General features: G+C 46.8%; 1 pseudogene; it reads right to left on the bottom strand.

Moving 5' to 3' along the window:
- The window catches only part of LOC144783171 (dnaJ homolog subfamily B member 1 pseudogene), a 67,661-nt pseudogene extending 52,250 nt beyond the window's left edge, over positions 1-15,411 (bottom strand).
- Positions 15,412-16,591: the final 1,180 nt, after the last annotated feature.

Genomic DNA, 16,591 nt, shown 5'->3' with positions numbered 1-16,591 from the left:
AATAATGCTGCCGATTACATTGAGGTAAATTATATTTCAAAATCTTCTATGCATTTCAGGTGCACTGCTCTCCTTCTCAGTAGCCTTGCTTGCTACTATGCTTCTTTGTTTTGTATGTTGTGTTCAGAAGCATTTCATTGGCCTGAGAAATTATGTATGAGTGTACTGTAAAGAAAAGAACTGCGTAATGCTAGACAGTAAGGGTCATATTTTCAATTACCGGCGCATCCCTGCAAAGTAGCAGGGATGCGGCAGTAATTGTGTGCCATGCCACCACCACCCATTGGCCCAAAACGTCACAGAAGCCTTACGCATCTGTGCTGTAAAGGCAGCGCATTGCTGGAGTTGCGTGCCAACGATGGCGCAGCTGCAGCAATGCTCTGGGGTACCCTATCTCCCCAATGCTGCATCAAGCCGTACGTCGGCTTCAAGCGCGCAGGGTTTGAGTCATGCATCATTGTCCTAAAAGTGACTGATTGACATCTTGTAGATTTCCCTCAGCCACTTTTAGGATTCGTTCCTGCGCAGGTACGCCCTCCCTTGCGCCGGAACGCCCCCTGATGGCGCAGGGCTTTACAACGTGATGCATCGCCCATATGCCCATATGTGTTTTTTTTTTAATATATACGCCGCACCAACACCATGGCGAGTCTTTTGTTCTGCCGCTGCGTCAGAAAAGGCACGCAACAATGGAGGAAAATGAGCCGCAACTTCCGCAAGGGACTTCTAAATCAGCCCCAACAGACTGAAGTCCAGTCCTTCCTTTAGACACATGGCTATAAGAAGAAATAGTGGCGGTGGTGGCGGGTGGATTGATGGTTTGAGTATTCACTGATCTGCAAGCAGGATGGACTTTGTCTGTCACGTGTTGCGCACTGCTGCCTGCAGTGCCAGGCCTAGGCAAACCTCTTTAGTAGTCTGTTTATTGAGTTACATAGGAACTTTCTAAGTCAACGTTCCGCAAATCAGGCAATACGAATAACGTACCACATGAGATAGATCCCGTGGAATAGTTGTCTATCTATTTGCTATTTTTCCAAAATATGTTGTTATTGTTCTTTTGAAATGTTTGATTTGGTTGAAAAATCTCATCCATGTTTTCTGGTTTTTCTTTCTTTCATGTTGTACATCAGCTCCCCCCAAGGGCAAGAGGACACAGGAGGAGGGTGCTGAGGATGCAGGCCAGGATCGGGCAGGCGAGGGCTCCTTTGCTGGCCCCAGTAAGTTTACATTTTAATAAACAGTACCTATTTTTTCCTAGCGTTCCTCATTCGATTTTTTCTAAATCGTCTTTGATCTTCTTGTAGACTGGATATAAATTCTTATCCTGCCTCGAATATGACTCCCTGTGGTATTACTAGACTATTCTTATTAGTCTGTCTGTGTAGCTAACTAAGATTGGACATTTGGCAATTCCATTGGACTCCCATTATATTCAGCAATACCTCTATGCACTGTCTCCTTACTGACTAGATAGTGTGGCAGAGTCATTCAGCTCCCGAAGTCACCGATTATAGATCCCCAATGATCTCTAGATTATCGTACGCAGGACAAGAGAGTAGTACGGAGTCACAGCACAGTCAAGAAGTGTCAGAGGCACTCATGCTTGCAAAAATTCCAAAACCTTTAGCTCATCCACTCTAGTCTAGAGGAACAAAAACCACAGAGTCTATTTAAGTTTAAAAGCTTTATTAAAAGTAAACACATTTATTAAAATCTACTTTGTCATAAAACTATTTAACTGTAAACGGAAAAGTGGTTAGTGCTGACGATTAATTGGACACATTTCTTGTGGTCGAGCCGAACTCTCACCTGGTTTGAACTTGATCCTGGTCGTGTTCTTAGGACTCAGGAGTCAAGCTTCTGTCTGTTAGGAGAAAAAGTGGTGCGTGTTAAAAATCAAAAGCAAGCATTCATCATTTGTGCATAAAAGTGCAGCAAGACAACAGCCTTCCCTGGAAAATGGGACATTTTTACTATGGAGTAGACAGTCACAAATTATTACATTGTATTCTGTTTTTTTAACATTTCTCCTAGACCAAATATTATATAGTAGTGAGTGGTGTATTCTAACATTCTTAAATGTACTTTGTAGGTGTAACATCTGGTGACGGGGCCAGCGCGGAGGTGGCTGTGTTGGACCAGGACTCGGAGGCCTCTGGGGAGGAGGCGGCGGTAGAAGAGCTGGCGGACGTTCCTGTGGGGGATCAAACGGTGGTGGCGGAAACAGGTAAGCTATATATTCCTTACTTATTGAGATTGAAGACTGCATAGTGTGCTTTCTGCACGGGTGTATTACAATTACAAATCAACCAGGTAGTAGCCTCCTCGAAATGTACTTCGACTTAGCTGTGAAGTTTTTGGTGAGAAGAATCCCAATAAGTTCTTAGACGAACGTGATGGATGGGATGAACGAAAAGCGAAAGAAGGGTGTAAGTAAGTGGGACGCGAACTTGTATGATGGCTGGCAAAGAAGAACGATATGTGTTTGCTTGGCCCCCGAGGTGGCTGGGAAGGAAAGAATATGGTATGGTGCATGGCTGGGTCAATGATGAAGCAAGGATGGGTGGAAGGACAGCAGCCTGGGTGGGTGAAACAGAAACTGTATGTGTGCGTATACTTTGACTGAATGGATGCCTGGAGCATGGTATTCTCTGACTCTTAGATAGCACATGTGTATCTAGAGAGAGTAGATGGTCGCCAGGTGAAGTAAGTGTTACCTTGAAGAGCATGTACCACCGCACCCGCACGTCCGTTCCAGTGCAGGGAAGGCAAGGAAAAGAAATTGTAAATGTGTCCAATACTACCATGAATAGTAGCAGTACTTTGTATTGCGTTTGCATTCACAGCATATATCTGGTTATTACGGTGGACACTCCGTACCTCTCTTAATAACTTTAGTTTACTTGTAGTACGTCATTCATGTGTGGGTGTATCACTGTTCACTCAATATTAAGCAAAGCACCTAAAGTCATCTCATCTGTCATTAAATACGTCCCATGTGAAGTGATAGATAATCAAATTAGTTAGCTTCTTCATTTTCCTTTTCTAGTACTCATTTGCACTGTAGGGTGAAAGGTAAATTAATTAAGCAGTAGCCCTTGTAACAGAGTATTCTCAGTGCCACCCGTAATAGAAAAGTAATAGCTTCACCACCTGCATGTACTGGACCGGTACAGTAACGCAAGTCTGTCTCACTCATCACGGTGTGCAACTTTTTTTCTCGGGTGCAAGTTCACTGTGCTGTGTCTATGTCATTCTGCCGGCTTGCATAAGATAACGTACCCATTTCCCTAAACAAGAGAGAAGAAGAAGAATAAGACTGGTGTACTGTCATAGTCGACTGTAATGGAAGTCCATAGTGGTCGTAGAATTAGTTCATTAAACTACCACTACTGTTAGAGCAAGGATGCAGAAGTGGGAGGTTACATAGATACTGTCCTCAATAGTTATGTACTGTGCTTTCAATTTGCTACTTGTACTCTGTGACCCAACTTTCGGCTCAATCACTTTGTGTTATTAATAAGGAGCATTGGTTACAGACTATGTCTTTCTTTCTTCATATAGTTGCTCCTTCCAAATCAACAACAAGGAGGGAGCAGGCTAGATTGGCCCGGCAATGGAGGCTGGAGGCCACAGTCGCCGAATATCGGCGGCTGGTGGCCCTGGAGGAGGAGGAGGACACGCAGTCGAGCGGGGCAACATCCTCGACTGTGACCACTGCATCCTCCTCCGTGACTAAGCCAGCGGGACCGAGCCGGGCTAAGAAAGACGACCGCCACCGCCAAGCAACCGAAATACCAGCTGCCCCCCACAGGAGCTGCAAGGAACGCCAACGCCGCCTACGAGTCCGCATGTCCAACCTGGAGCAGGAGGTCCTGAGGTATAAGAACTTGGTTAAGGGCCTCCGCTCCGAGCTTGCCACCCTCCGCAAGGAGTATGATGCCCATGCCGCATCATGCACCAGCACCAGCACCCTCCAGTAGTGGAGTGTCCCTTGCCCTTTTTTTATAGACTTTTGGGGGGTGGGATTTGGGAGTTGGGATCGTTTTGGGACGTTTCAGAGACAATCGTTGGGGTTAGGGTGGGTGAGGGAGATTATTTTGTTAGGGCTAAATAAATATATTTTTCAACTTTATCTGACCATACCTGTTTTTTACTGCTTTTCAGTCTGGTGGGTGGGGGGCGGGGGTGTAACAGTAACTTGGTTTTCCTGAACAGTCGTAGGACTTTAGTAGTACAACCGTCAATCTCTTGTCTACTCCGAAATAATACTCCATTATACTACCTCCCACCAAACGCTTATCTTACCTGTAATTTGTGTTAGAAATTAGGGCTAGGCCCAGGGCTGGCTCCAGGTGAAATGGGGATTAACGTTGTCAATCCTGGGCGGGTGACATTTCCTCATTGCGGTGGTACTAGTGGTGTGACACAGTGGCAGTTGCATGCCTATGGAAAAAAAGAAAACGAAACCTTGTTTGTCCTCCTTACTGTAGCATTACAACGGTTACGGTACGATCGAGAAAATAGCAGGTGACAGTACACTAGAACAGTGCCATAATGTAGCCTAACAAATGGTAAAGTATTTGCTTGCAAGTATAACTAGTACTTGCGTTGAATTTATTTGACATTGGCTACTACTACTAGAAGATATAGTACTGAAGCTGAGTAAGTCTAGAAGATATCCTCGTATTCCTTCACCAGCCTGTTGCTGCTATGACCTTATCCTCCCCAGCAAGTGTGTGGAATTATTGATGTCATTTTAGTCAGACATCAAGCAAAACAACACAGCCCGGGGGGAAGAGGGTTAGGGTTTGTAAAATGGATGGGAATGGGGGTTTCTTTTTGGGTAGGTTTTGTTGAGAGAAGAAAAAAAAAGCAGAGCATGGACAAACAATAATTGAAGATACAGACAATCTTTGGTTACAAACTAAAGGTAAGCACAGGCAGTCACACTCATAGAATAAAAGACAACAATGGATACTGTATCTGTATTGCGTATGTTGTTGGAGTTGTCCTGTTGAATTTGGTAAGTAATAAGCATGCAGCAAACAATTCCTCTTATTGGCGGCACTCCTCCATTCCAGCTGACGCTTCGTCCATCAATGTGGTGACCACTGACAGAAGACACCCTGTCCACTGCCTGCCTGGCGGATGTTGACTGAAACCCGGCCTGTAATTATTGAACGGAAAACAGGAAGTGCTATTACAATACCACTGATAAATAAATAAAAGGTATGTACGCTGTGTGGTGCAAAAAGTCACACTTTGATTTCCCTAATAGACAGTACAATATTTTAGAAATTGCGTGCTCTGTCTGAGTCACCTTTTTAAGGATCAATAAGTATGGCCAAAATATTATAGCGGATCTTTCCCCTCAAGGTAGGTGTACTACTGTGTTTTAGAACAAAATTTGACCTTGAAAAAAAGGCTGTTCCTTATGGATTTTGTCCAAAACACTTCTATCCGGTATTAGACCTTCCCAGGAATGCCCCAGGCAAGACCCGCCGGCGCCAACCCACCCGCAAAAAACCACCCGACAACACCCCCAAACAGCGAAAAAGCTAAATCTCATACTTACAATATCTCTCGGCCTTCGGTCCAAATGCGGCGCTGTTCAGCTAGGTCATCATCATCATCAATCATCATAACTCCTGTTTTCCACCACGGATTTCCTGAAAAGCAAATGCAATCAAGATTAGACTGTCGCAGCAGTGCTTCGACAGAGACCCCGGCCGCAACCCACCCACGAACAGCAGGAAGCCCCCCAAAACGCTACATTGAGCAAGATGTCAGAAGAAATAGCAAAAAAAAGGCTGTTCCTTATGGATTTTGTCCAAAACACTTCTATCCGGTATTAGACCTTCCCAGGAATGCCCCAGGCAAGACCCGCCAACCCACCCGCAAAAAAACAACCGACAACACCCCCAAACAGCGAAAAAGCTAAATCTCATACTTACAATATCTCTCGGCCTTCGGTCCAAATGCGGCGCTGTTCAGCTAGGTCATCATCATCATCAATCATCATAACTCCTGTTTTCCACCACGGATTTCCTGAAAAGCAAATGAAATCAAGATTAGACTGTCGCAGCAGTGCTTCGACAGAGACCCCGGCCGCAACCCACCCACGAACAGCAGGAAGCCCCCCAAAACGCTACATTGAGCAAGATGTCAGAAGAAATAGCAAAAAAAAGGCTGTTCCTTATGGATTTTGTCCAAAACACTTCTATCCGGTATTAGACCTTCCCAGGAATGCCCCAGGCAAGACCCGCCAACCCACCCGCAAAAAAACAACCGACAACACCCCCAAACAGCGAAAAAGCTAAATCTCATACTTACAATATCTCTCGGCCTTCGGTCCAAATGCGGCGCTGTTCAGCTAGGTCATCATCATCAATCATCATAACTCCTGTTTTCCACCACGGATTTCCTGAAAAGCAAATGCAATCAAGATTAGACTGTCGCAGCAGTGCTTCGACAGACACCAAAAATTACCCACAAACCCCCGGAACCCCGCCAAAGAGCACCTCAAAGGCAAGCAAGTCAGCAAAAACTGCAAGAAATTTCCACCTCATATTTGGTCCAAAACACTTTTGTCCATTATTAGAGCTTCACAGCAATGGGCCCAAATCCGTCAACTCACCCGCAAAGAAGTACAACACCCCCACAAGTGCTGAGTCTTTCTTCATTGGGCGTAATCCAGCACTCTGCTTGGAGGGAAATCGCAGTCTGGAGGAGGAGGATAGAGGAGCATGTTCTTCGGAACTTGTGAACCTGAGGAATGTAGACTGCGGCACCTTCAAAGCAATAAGCAAACAAGTGAAGACAGTTCTGATGATGGTCTTGTTTTTGGGATTAGGTGATTAAAGTTTGAATTAAATTAACTGTGCAAAACAAAGAAAGAGAGACACAAAGCACACAGGAATAAAAGGGAATAAGGACGAAAAAGAAAGTTCTTGATTGATTGTCTCATTTTCAGTGCTCGGTGTCAGGGAATAAGAACAAGATTTCGTCATCATACTCTGCGAATTCAGGCTGGATGAGGTCAGTGCCACCGAACAGAGAAAAAATCCCCTCATCTACGTTGCCGTCCTCCTCATCTTCATGCGGCGTGCTTTCTCGTACTTTGTAATCAGGTGGTATGAGGTGCTGATTCATCTTGATCATTGTCAGCCGCTCCACATTTTTGGGCGAGAGGCGGCTCCGTTTGGGAGTTACAATGCCACCAGCAGCACTGAAAACACGTTCAGAAGACACACTTGCGAGTGGGCAAGACAAATAGTTTATAGCCAGGTTGTAGAGCTGTGGCCACAATTGTTTTTTGCCATGCCAATACTGCAATGGCTCCTCATTAAGAAAGACCACTGTTGAGTCATTCATATAGTCCTGCACCATCGACTCAAGGTCATCAACGGTTCCTCCACTTTGCTTACTTTTTGCTGTGGCTGTCACATTTTTTCGAGAACCATACCCCATCAAACTTAGCCAATCCTCCTCCGCAGCCACTGTTAGTGTTGTCATTGTGTGTGGTGCAGATGATCCAGTTGCCGGTGTCTTTAACGGCTGAGAGGTCACTTGTGCCCCAGCCACAGGTGCAGAAGTGGATTCTTGTGACTGGGGATGGCCTGCTGATGCTGATGCTGATGTACTGGCTTCTCCTTCAATAACCTGCCGTTCTTTTTCAAACCTCTTGGCTGACCAGGCTAACCAATGTTTGTACTTTTGAACATCTGCATCATCAAAAGGAAAGAATGCTTCGTCTGCCAGCGCCTTTTTGTAGCGTGGATCCAGAATAGTAGCACAAATGTAATGCTGATCGGACTTGATCTTTTGAAGACGTTCATCACCACGTAGGCGCTCTAATAATTTCTCTGACAAAATGAAATGGTTTTTTTTTTCTTCATCTTCTTTTTCAAACTCAGAAGACACCGCCATCAGTTGGTGCTCCAGCATGCACAACAATGGGATAGCTTTTCCCAAATTACAGTCCTCCTGGCTGACTGCACGCGTGAAGAACTCAAAAGGACGAAGCATGTCTGTCAGGCTTTTAACTATGTCCCATTGCGCCGCAGTCATCCGCAGGTCCTCCTTCTGAGATTTACCCTCTGTGAAGAAATAGTGATCGAGTACCGTATACTGCTCATACAGACGCTCAAGCATGTAGAAGGTTGAGTTCCAACGTGTTGCCACCTCCTGGATGAGTGCTTTCACTGGCATTCTACGTTGAAGTAGCAGTCTCCGCAGATGCTTCCGGGCCTTAAAAGAATGGCTGAAATGGTTGGACATTTTGCGGCAGGTGGCCATTACCGCGAACGCTGCACTGTCTCTATCACTCAAGAATTTTTGAACTACCAGGTTGATACAGTGCGCCAAACATGGCACTCTGAAATAGCCACCCTCCGACATGGCCTTAACTACATTGGAGCCATTATCCGTGGAAACATAACCAATCTTGCGTTTTAGGGGGGATAGCATTGTCAAGACCTTTTTGTTAAACTCTTGCAAAAGGTTTTCTGCTGTGTGACTTTTCTCCAAGCCAAACATGGCTAGTGTTGCATGTTTCCGAGCAGCTTTGAAAACTTTGTCCGGGTCAACACCTGCGTTTAGCTTTGCTTTAACACCTGAAAAAGAGACCCAGTGTGCAGTGATGCACATGTAATCATGGCCTGGGCCACTGGTCCACATGTCTGTTGTCAGATGTATTGTGTGAACAGCACTCTTCTGCAAAGCTGCCCCAATCGCCTGCAGCACATCTTCATGTAGTGCTGGAACCGCAACTCTGGCAAAATAGAACCGGCTCGGAACTTTCCATTTAGGGCAGAGCGTTGCCACTAATTCAAGAAAACCTACCGCTTCTACAAAAGAAAAAGGTAGAAGGTCCACAGCTAGCATTTTAGCCAGCTTAGTGTTATACAGACGCGTCAGTGGGTGGTTGCGTTCATATGGCACGTCTGAAGTAAGCATTGTTCTAATGTTGCCCTGGACCAAGCATTTACGGGCTGATGATGACTTCGTTGACCCAATTTTGCTCGCTGGTGAACTTTTGTGCGTTGGTGTCTCACTCGCTCCAACACTCTTAGTGTGCCTCACATTGGGTGTGCTGCTGACAGGGGTACTGGGTGTAAGGGAAGTGTTTGACACGTCTTCTTCCTGCTCGTCATCATCAGATGAAACATCAACGTTTCCTTGAATTTGGCCTTTCTTGATCGCATCTAGGTGCGCAAACCATTTGACAGTGTGCTGTCTCCTAAGATGACCTCTCTGGCCTCCGGTACCATAGTTGGTACCTGGCTTACCACAACTAACTGCTTGCTTACAAATGGTACAAATGGCAAACTTTGGATTTTTTGGACAAACAGTAAAGAAGTCCCAAACTGGGGACTTGAAGTGTCTGTGGGACATGGAGGAGGCGGCGATACTGGTGGTGGTGGTCATGAAGCTAATGCCAGATGAAGTGGAGGATGTGGATTGCCCAACTTTTGTACGTTTTGCACTTTCACCGCCACTAATTAAGGTCGAGGTTGACGGAGGTCTCTTCTTGCCAGAAAGAAATATGGAAGCGGGACGAGTTGGTGTACTACTTAACTCCAATGATTGTGGTGTTTCCACTGCCTCCTCATCGACAACATCATCATCACGCTCAGCAGCTCTTCGGGCTAGGGTCAAAATGTCTGTTTGCTGCATGCCCGCTGGGGCTGCAGTGACCTTTATGATGACTGGGTCGTCGTTGGCAGAGTCTTCATCAGCAGCAGTATCCGCCACTTCTTGTTGAGACTCATCACACTCCATAACTCTGAAACTTTGGACGAGCTTCCTTTTACGCTTAACTACCTTTGTTTGTTCCCAAGTTTGATCCGTATCATCAGAAGGAGGTGTGCTTGAAGAGGATGTAGACACCACCCTTGATCTCTTCCTTGCTAGGGGTGTGGAAGACAATGAAGGATCATCAGGAGGAGTGGCTTCCTCAAATGATACCTCGCCTTGATTGTCGATTTCCTGATGTGCCCCTACTTCGGGAGGAACAACTATTGTGGGCACTTGTTGTGACCCTCCATGCACCTCTGCTTGCGCATCTCCTTGCGCTGCCTCTCCTTCCACATGTACTTGGGCTTGTACTTGCACATGTGATTGTTGTTGCGGCTGTGGTTGTTCAACACTCGTCAGATGAGCTACAACAACCTGTGTTGATTGAGGGACATTGCTGCTGCTTTCTTGCGATGAGCCAACATCACTGGTCGATGGTGGTTGAAGAAGTATACTGGCTGCCTCTGCAGCACTCAAGGGCTTGGACTTAAGTTGGCGTGGTGGTGGTGGTGGCACTGAGCCCAATGGAGCGGGGGTGCTGCTGCCAGCTTGGTCCCCAGCAGATCCCGCTGCAGCTGCTGCAGGCATACTTTTTTTTTTACTCCCAAAAAAAGGGGCGGGCGGCACACCAGTGTCCTTGGTAACTTGCTTCTTCTGCTCCTTACTGGCACCTTTCTTGCTAGAGGAGCTACGGGTTACTTTTTTTGGGGCCATCTTCTTCAGAGCAGGTCAGCAGGCAGCAGTTGCACGAGTTGCAGAGGGTTCTGTGTCCAGACGTGACGTCGCGTGACGTTATGCTGCACACACCTCTGCAGGACTTCTTCCTGGCACTGGTGGTTCTATTGAGTCTTCTTGTGCACCTAAAAGCAATGGAAGACAGAGGAACATCAGTTCAGTTATACACCCCAAAAAATCGACAAAACACAGAAAAATGAGCACAATCCCATGCCATCCATGATGTTTACATTGAAGACACCCCACAGAAAGACTAGGGACATGCAAGTATGCAACACTCACTACCCCTGGGCATAAGGGATGAAAAGTAGGCAAAATAAGTGCAGGCCTCAGACACTGCCTCTCCTCAAAATGGCCCCCTTACACCCCAAGCACATGTTGCCTGTACCAGCCAGCACTCAAGATGGCCACCACCACCACCCACATGGCCAGTCCACATCAACAGTACACCCCCAAAAAACAGAAAAACAGCCAGAAATCACCACAATCCAATGCCATCCATGATGTTTACATCAAAGAGAGTGAGACCACACCACAGGCACACTCAGTCCATGCACCACCACCACCCCTGGGCAAGCAAAAGGCCACACCAGCAGCCCCCCAAAAACGACAAAAAACAATAAAATCTGCACAATCCCAGCCCATCCATGGCCTCAATGGTGTTTAAATTCAAGAAGACACCCCACAGAAAGACTAGGCCCATGCAACACTCACCACCCCTGGGCAAAGGGCCACACCAGCAGGCCCAAAAAAACGACAAAAAACAATAAAATCTGCACAATCCCAGCCCATCCATGGCCTCAATGGTGTTTAAATTCAAGAAGACACCCCTCAGAAACACTAGGCCCATGCAACACTCACTACCCCTGGGCATAAGGGATGAAAAGTAGGCAAAATAAGTGCAGGCCTCAGACACTGCCTCTCCTCAAAATGGCCCCCTTACACCCCAAGCACATGTTGCCTGTACCAGCCAGCACTCAAGATGGCCACCACCACCACCCACATGGCCAGTCCACATCAACAGTACACCCCCAAAAAACAGAAAAACAGCCAGAAATCACCACAATCCAATGCCATCCATGATGTTTACATCAAAGAGAGTGAGACCACACCACAGGCACACTCAGTCCATGCACCACCACCACCCCTGGGCAAGCAAAAGGCCACACCAGCAGCCCCCCAAAAACGACAAAAAACAATAAAATCTGCACAATCCCAGCCCATCCATGGCCTCAATGGTGTTTAAATTCAAGAAGACACCCCACAGAAAGACTAGGCCCATGCAACACTCACCACCCCTGGGCAAAGGGCCACACCAGCAGGCCCAAAAAAACGACAAACAACAATAAAATCTGCACAATCCCAGCCCATCCATGGCCTCAATGGTGTTTAAATTCAAGAAGACACCCCTCAGAAACACTAGGCCCATGCAACACTCACTACCCCTGGGCATAAGGGATGAAAAGTAGGCAAAATAAGTGCAGGCCTCAGACACTGCCTCTCCTCAAAATGGCCCCCTTACACCCCAAGCACATGTTGCCTGTACCAGCCAGCACTCAAGATGGCCACCACCACCACCCACATGGCCAGTCCACATCAACAGTACACCCCCAAAAAACAGAAAAACAGCCAGAAATCACCACAATCCAATGCCATCCATGATGTTTACATCAAAGAGAGTGAGACCACACCACAGGCACACTCAGTCCATGCACCACCACCACCCCTGGGCAAGCAAAAGGCCACACCAGCAGCCCCCCAAAAACGACAAAAAACAATCAAATCTGCACAATCCCAGCCCATCCATGGCCTCAATGGTGTTTAAATTCAAGAAGACACCCCACAGAAAGACTAGGCCCATGCAACACTCACCACCCCTGGGCAAAGGGCCACACCAGCAGGCCCAAAAAAACGACAAAAAACAATAAAATCTGCACCATCCCAGCCCATCCATGGCCTCAATGGTGTTTAAATTCAAGAAGACACCCCTCAGAAACACTAGGCCCATGCAACACTCACTACCCCTGGGCATAAGGGATGAAAAGTAGGCAAAATAAGTGCAGGCCTCAGACACTGCCTCTCCTCAAAATGGCCCCCTTACACCCCAAGCACATGTTGCCTGTACCAGCCAGCACTCAAGATGGCCACCACCACCACCCACATGGCCAGTCCACATCAACAGTACACCCCCAAAAAACAGAAAAACAGCCAGAAATCACCACAATCCAATGCCATCCATGATGTTTACATCAAAGAGAGTGAGACCACACCACAGGCACACTCAGTCCATGCACCACCACCACCCCTGGGCAAGGAAAAGGCCACACCAGCAGCCCCCCAAAAACGACAAAAAACAATAAAATCTGCACAATCCCAGCCCATCCATGGCCTCAATGGTGTTTAAATTCAAGAAGACACCCCACAGAAAGACTAGGCCCATGCAACACTCACCACCCCTGGGCAAAGGGCCACACCAGCAGGCCCAAAAAAACGACAAAAAACAATAAAATCTGCACAATCCCAGCCCATCCATGGCCTCAATGGTGTTTAAATTCAACAAAACAGTTGTATCATGCACCCATAACCAACCCTGGTCCTACTGGATACTGTGGCTACCCACAATATAATTTATTTAATTTTCTGAAAAAGTTCCAAAATTGTACTTGCAGCAACTGTAATGCCCCAAACAAACTTACTTGTGAAAGTTGATTTCTAATCCAAAAGTGATCCAAAGACAGTCAAAAAGGCCTCAAATCCAAATATCCAGCAGCACCCACAAAAAGTAATCCTTCCAGCTCCAGATCCAAATGAAAGTGACCAGGAGATGGACAAAGCACTGGGAGGAGCCTGCTGGACAGGAACAGGAAGTTGGAGACTGTGGGGCACTTCCTTCCTCCCCCCCCCAAAATGGACTCCTTGCAAAAAAAAAGGCCATGCAAATGTCAACCTGAGGAGTGATTCTGATAAAAATCATAATTTTCTGAAGGTTTATCCTGTTTGCTGGTGATTTTCTTGTGCGAAATTGCAAAATCTCTATTTCGCAAGTGCGAGATTGTTCCTTTCCGCCGCAACTACGTGTTCGCAATTGCGAACTCTCGCGAGGTGTGCTGTGCAAGGTGGCAAGCCGCGAGTACGTATTCGCGGGCGACAAACTCCCGCGGGAACACGCAGCAAGATCTAAAATGGCGCGTCACTCGCAAAGAAAAACAACTCGGCAAACGCTAAAATGACGGAAAGTGAACGCCGTGAACCACGCCGCGTGCCGCAACCAAGCAAAAAATCCGCCGCGAGCGGATTCACGGATTTTCGACAAATTCGCGAGCGTTCGCGGATTGCGAATTTGCCGAAAATCCGAAAAATCCGCGAGCGGAGCGGATTTTACGCCCATGCTTACTAGCGCCACACCATCCGGCTATTGTATGGCGTCCAACTGTCTTTTAGGCGCCTGGCTATAGATGCTTGGGCTCTCAGAGAACCCCAGAGGTGCTCTACAAAATCTGTACGAACTGGAATTTAGGGTAAATCCAAAAAGATAGCGGCTGTCCTCGTGTATAGGTATGGAAAAGAAGGCGTTCTTGAGGTCGATCACAGTGAAGGTGGTGGCAGTGGAGGGGATTAAAGTCAAAATTGTTGTAATGTCGAAAACTACTGGGTATTGTGGCACTATGATTTTGTTTACCTCCCGCAGGTCAATGATGAAGCGGTAGGCTTTTCCGTCTCCCTCTCCCTGTCTCTTTACAATCTGTAGTATGAGACTGTTACAAATGTTGCTCACTACTTCTTTTACCACCCCTGCCTCTGCCAAAGAGTGTATGATCTCTGTCAGTGCTTTCTCACCCTCTGGCTATATTTTGTACTGCGGTACCTTCGATAGGGTTGCGTCCTGTCGCATTGTTATGTGTATCAGTCAATCATCATTCGTCCTACGTCTGAATCAGCCCTAGCCCATAAGTGTGATGGAAAAGTGTCCAGTAGGGATGCGTCAGTCTCGGAGATGGAAAACATATGCTGAAAAGGGTTCTCTCGATGGCGTTGGGGGATGTCATACAGGATGACACGCACTCCGTCTGCTGAGCATCTGATAGTCGCATGGAAGTGTTTTAAAAGGTCGAGACCCATAATGGCGTATGGGGTATTAGATGAGAGGAGGAATGTCGTTTCAACGCCATTGCTGTCAAGATTAAAAGGGATCGGTCAGGACAAAGGGTTGGTGGAGGGCGTACCGTCAAATCTTATTGATGTCACATGTGAGCCTGACAAGGGTGCCCTTGGAATCAGTCGTTTGGATAGTGCACTACGTGTTGCTCCCGTGTCTACCAAAAATGTCGACTTTGTGCCCAGAACCTCAGCAGTAACATAAGGGCCTTGCTTATCAACATAGAGCTCGATTGAATCCCTCCCTTGCCCTTGGCTGTCCTATGCAAAGTCGTACGTGTTGTTGTAATCTGTCTGTTGGTACTGATTCTGTCTGGGATGGTCAAATGCGTTCACTCTTCCTGGCCTTTCCTCGCTTACTTCACTCACATACCCTCTCCCACGTCCTCTTCCTCTCTGTCCACTTGCTATTTCCCTCGCCCCTCTGCCCCTACCAGCTCCTAACAAAGCCAGGCATTGGGATTTCCAGAGTCCATATTCTTTGCAAAATGCACATTGATCCTATCCTAGGTCTTGGCTTCCTACATATGATGTCGATGGATTGTTCCTAGGTGGCTGTACTGTAGGGGTATTCTGCTGGTTTCCTCCTCTATATTGCTCCCTTACTGTATTCGCCCCCTGGAGTTGTGCTATCATTACCCTTTCCTTCAAGTCCTTCTTTTTCCTTTCTGTAGCCCTGTAATTTTCGTTTTTCTGATGCTCGTAGTACTGGGCCATTTGGAGAATGGCCGCCGGTTTAGATGCTGCCCAACTACTTTTGCTGGCTTGCAGTTTCTGGGATACATCTGTCCGTAGTCCTTTGACGTAGTTCTGCACAAATAAGTGGTGTCCGGTTGCGGTGGACATGTCTTGTCCACTGTAATCGGAGAACACAGTTTCAAATCTGGAGAAATACTCTGAGACATCCTCTTGTGGTTTCTGGTGGCACGCGGTTACTATGGACCAGTCTATCTTTTTCTCTGGGATCAGCGTTGTCACTTTCTGCACTATTTTGTCAGGGAGGTCCAATATTGCTTTAACCGGTTTCTGACCAGGGTTCCGCTGTTTATCTAGTATGTTGAGATGTTCCTAGGTATGACCCAGCAGTTCAGTATGATCTACTTTCCTAATATGTTTCCACACATCTGCTGGCAAAAATAACCCAAAGAACAAGTCTATGTCGGCAAGTGTCATTATTGTCGATCCCAGAGTGGTACCTAACTCGGTGTAAAAGGTGGTGGGGTTCTTTTGCAAATCCGGTAAAGATTTACGGAACGTCAAAATGTCCTGTCTGTCCCAAGGCTGATACACCCAATTGTAGACCACCCTTCCTCTAGCGTCTTGATGGTTCATATCGTCATGGGTCCCTTGTCCTCTAGGAGGTACCCAATAAGGGGCAGCTTCTGTTATTGGCATCATGCTATCTGGTTTTTCCACAGGGGTCCTGCTATCTTAGTTGTCCTGTCCCTATCTATCTGTCCTTGTTCTGTGAGGTGATGCAATACTTCTAGTGTGGATGAAAATAGTTCTGCAACATCGCTGTCACCTTCATCTCCGGTGTCTACCTTCCTATAGAGAGCCACTAGTCGCTCGGGCCCTATATCTTGGTATTTTTCTTCATATGCAGTAAGAGTGTGGTAACATAGACATACCATAAAGTATTGTTTGTGGTTTTCAACATAGGAGTCGCATATGTCAGTTACATATTCTTCTGTTGCTTTCCTATCTATGAGGAATTTAACTATTTTATCAATGCCTGCTCGCTCATTTTTACTTAATCGCGGGACCCTGGGTACTCCTATTTCTTTTGTTCCTACCTCTACTACTGCATCCTTTGATGAGGCATTTGGTGTGGGTGACTCGGTGGGAGCAGAGGTGGTGGAGACTGAGGCGATCGTGCCATCTTCTGCTATACTTT

Source organism: Lissotriton helveticus, chromosome 9, assembly GCF_964261635.1.
Source record: "Lissotriton helveticus chromosome 9, aLisHel1.1, whole genome shotgun sequence".
NCBI classification, from domain to species: Eukaryota; Metazoa; Chordata; class Amphibia; order Caudata; family Salamandridae; genus Lissotriton; species Lissotriton helveticus.
This window is presented reverse-complemented; position numbering and strand designations above follow the sequence as displayed.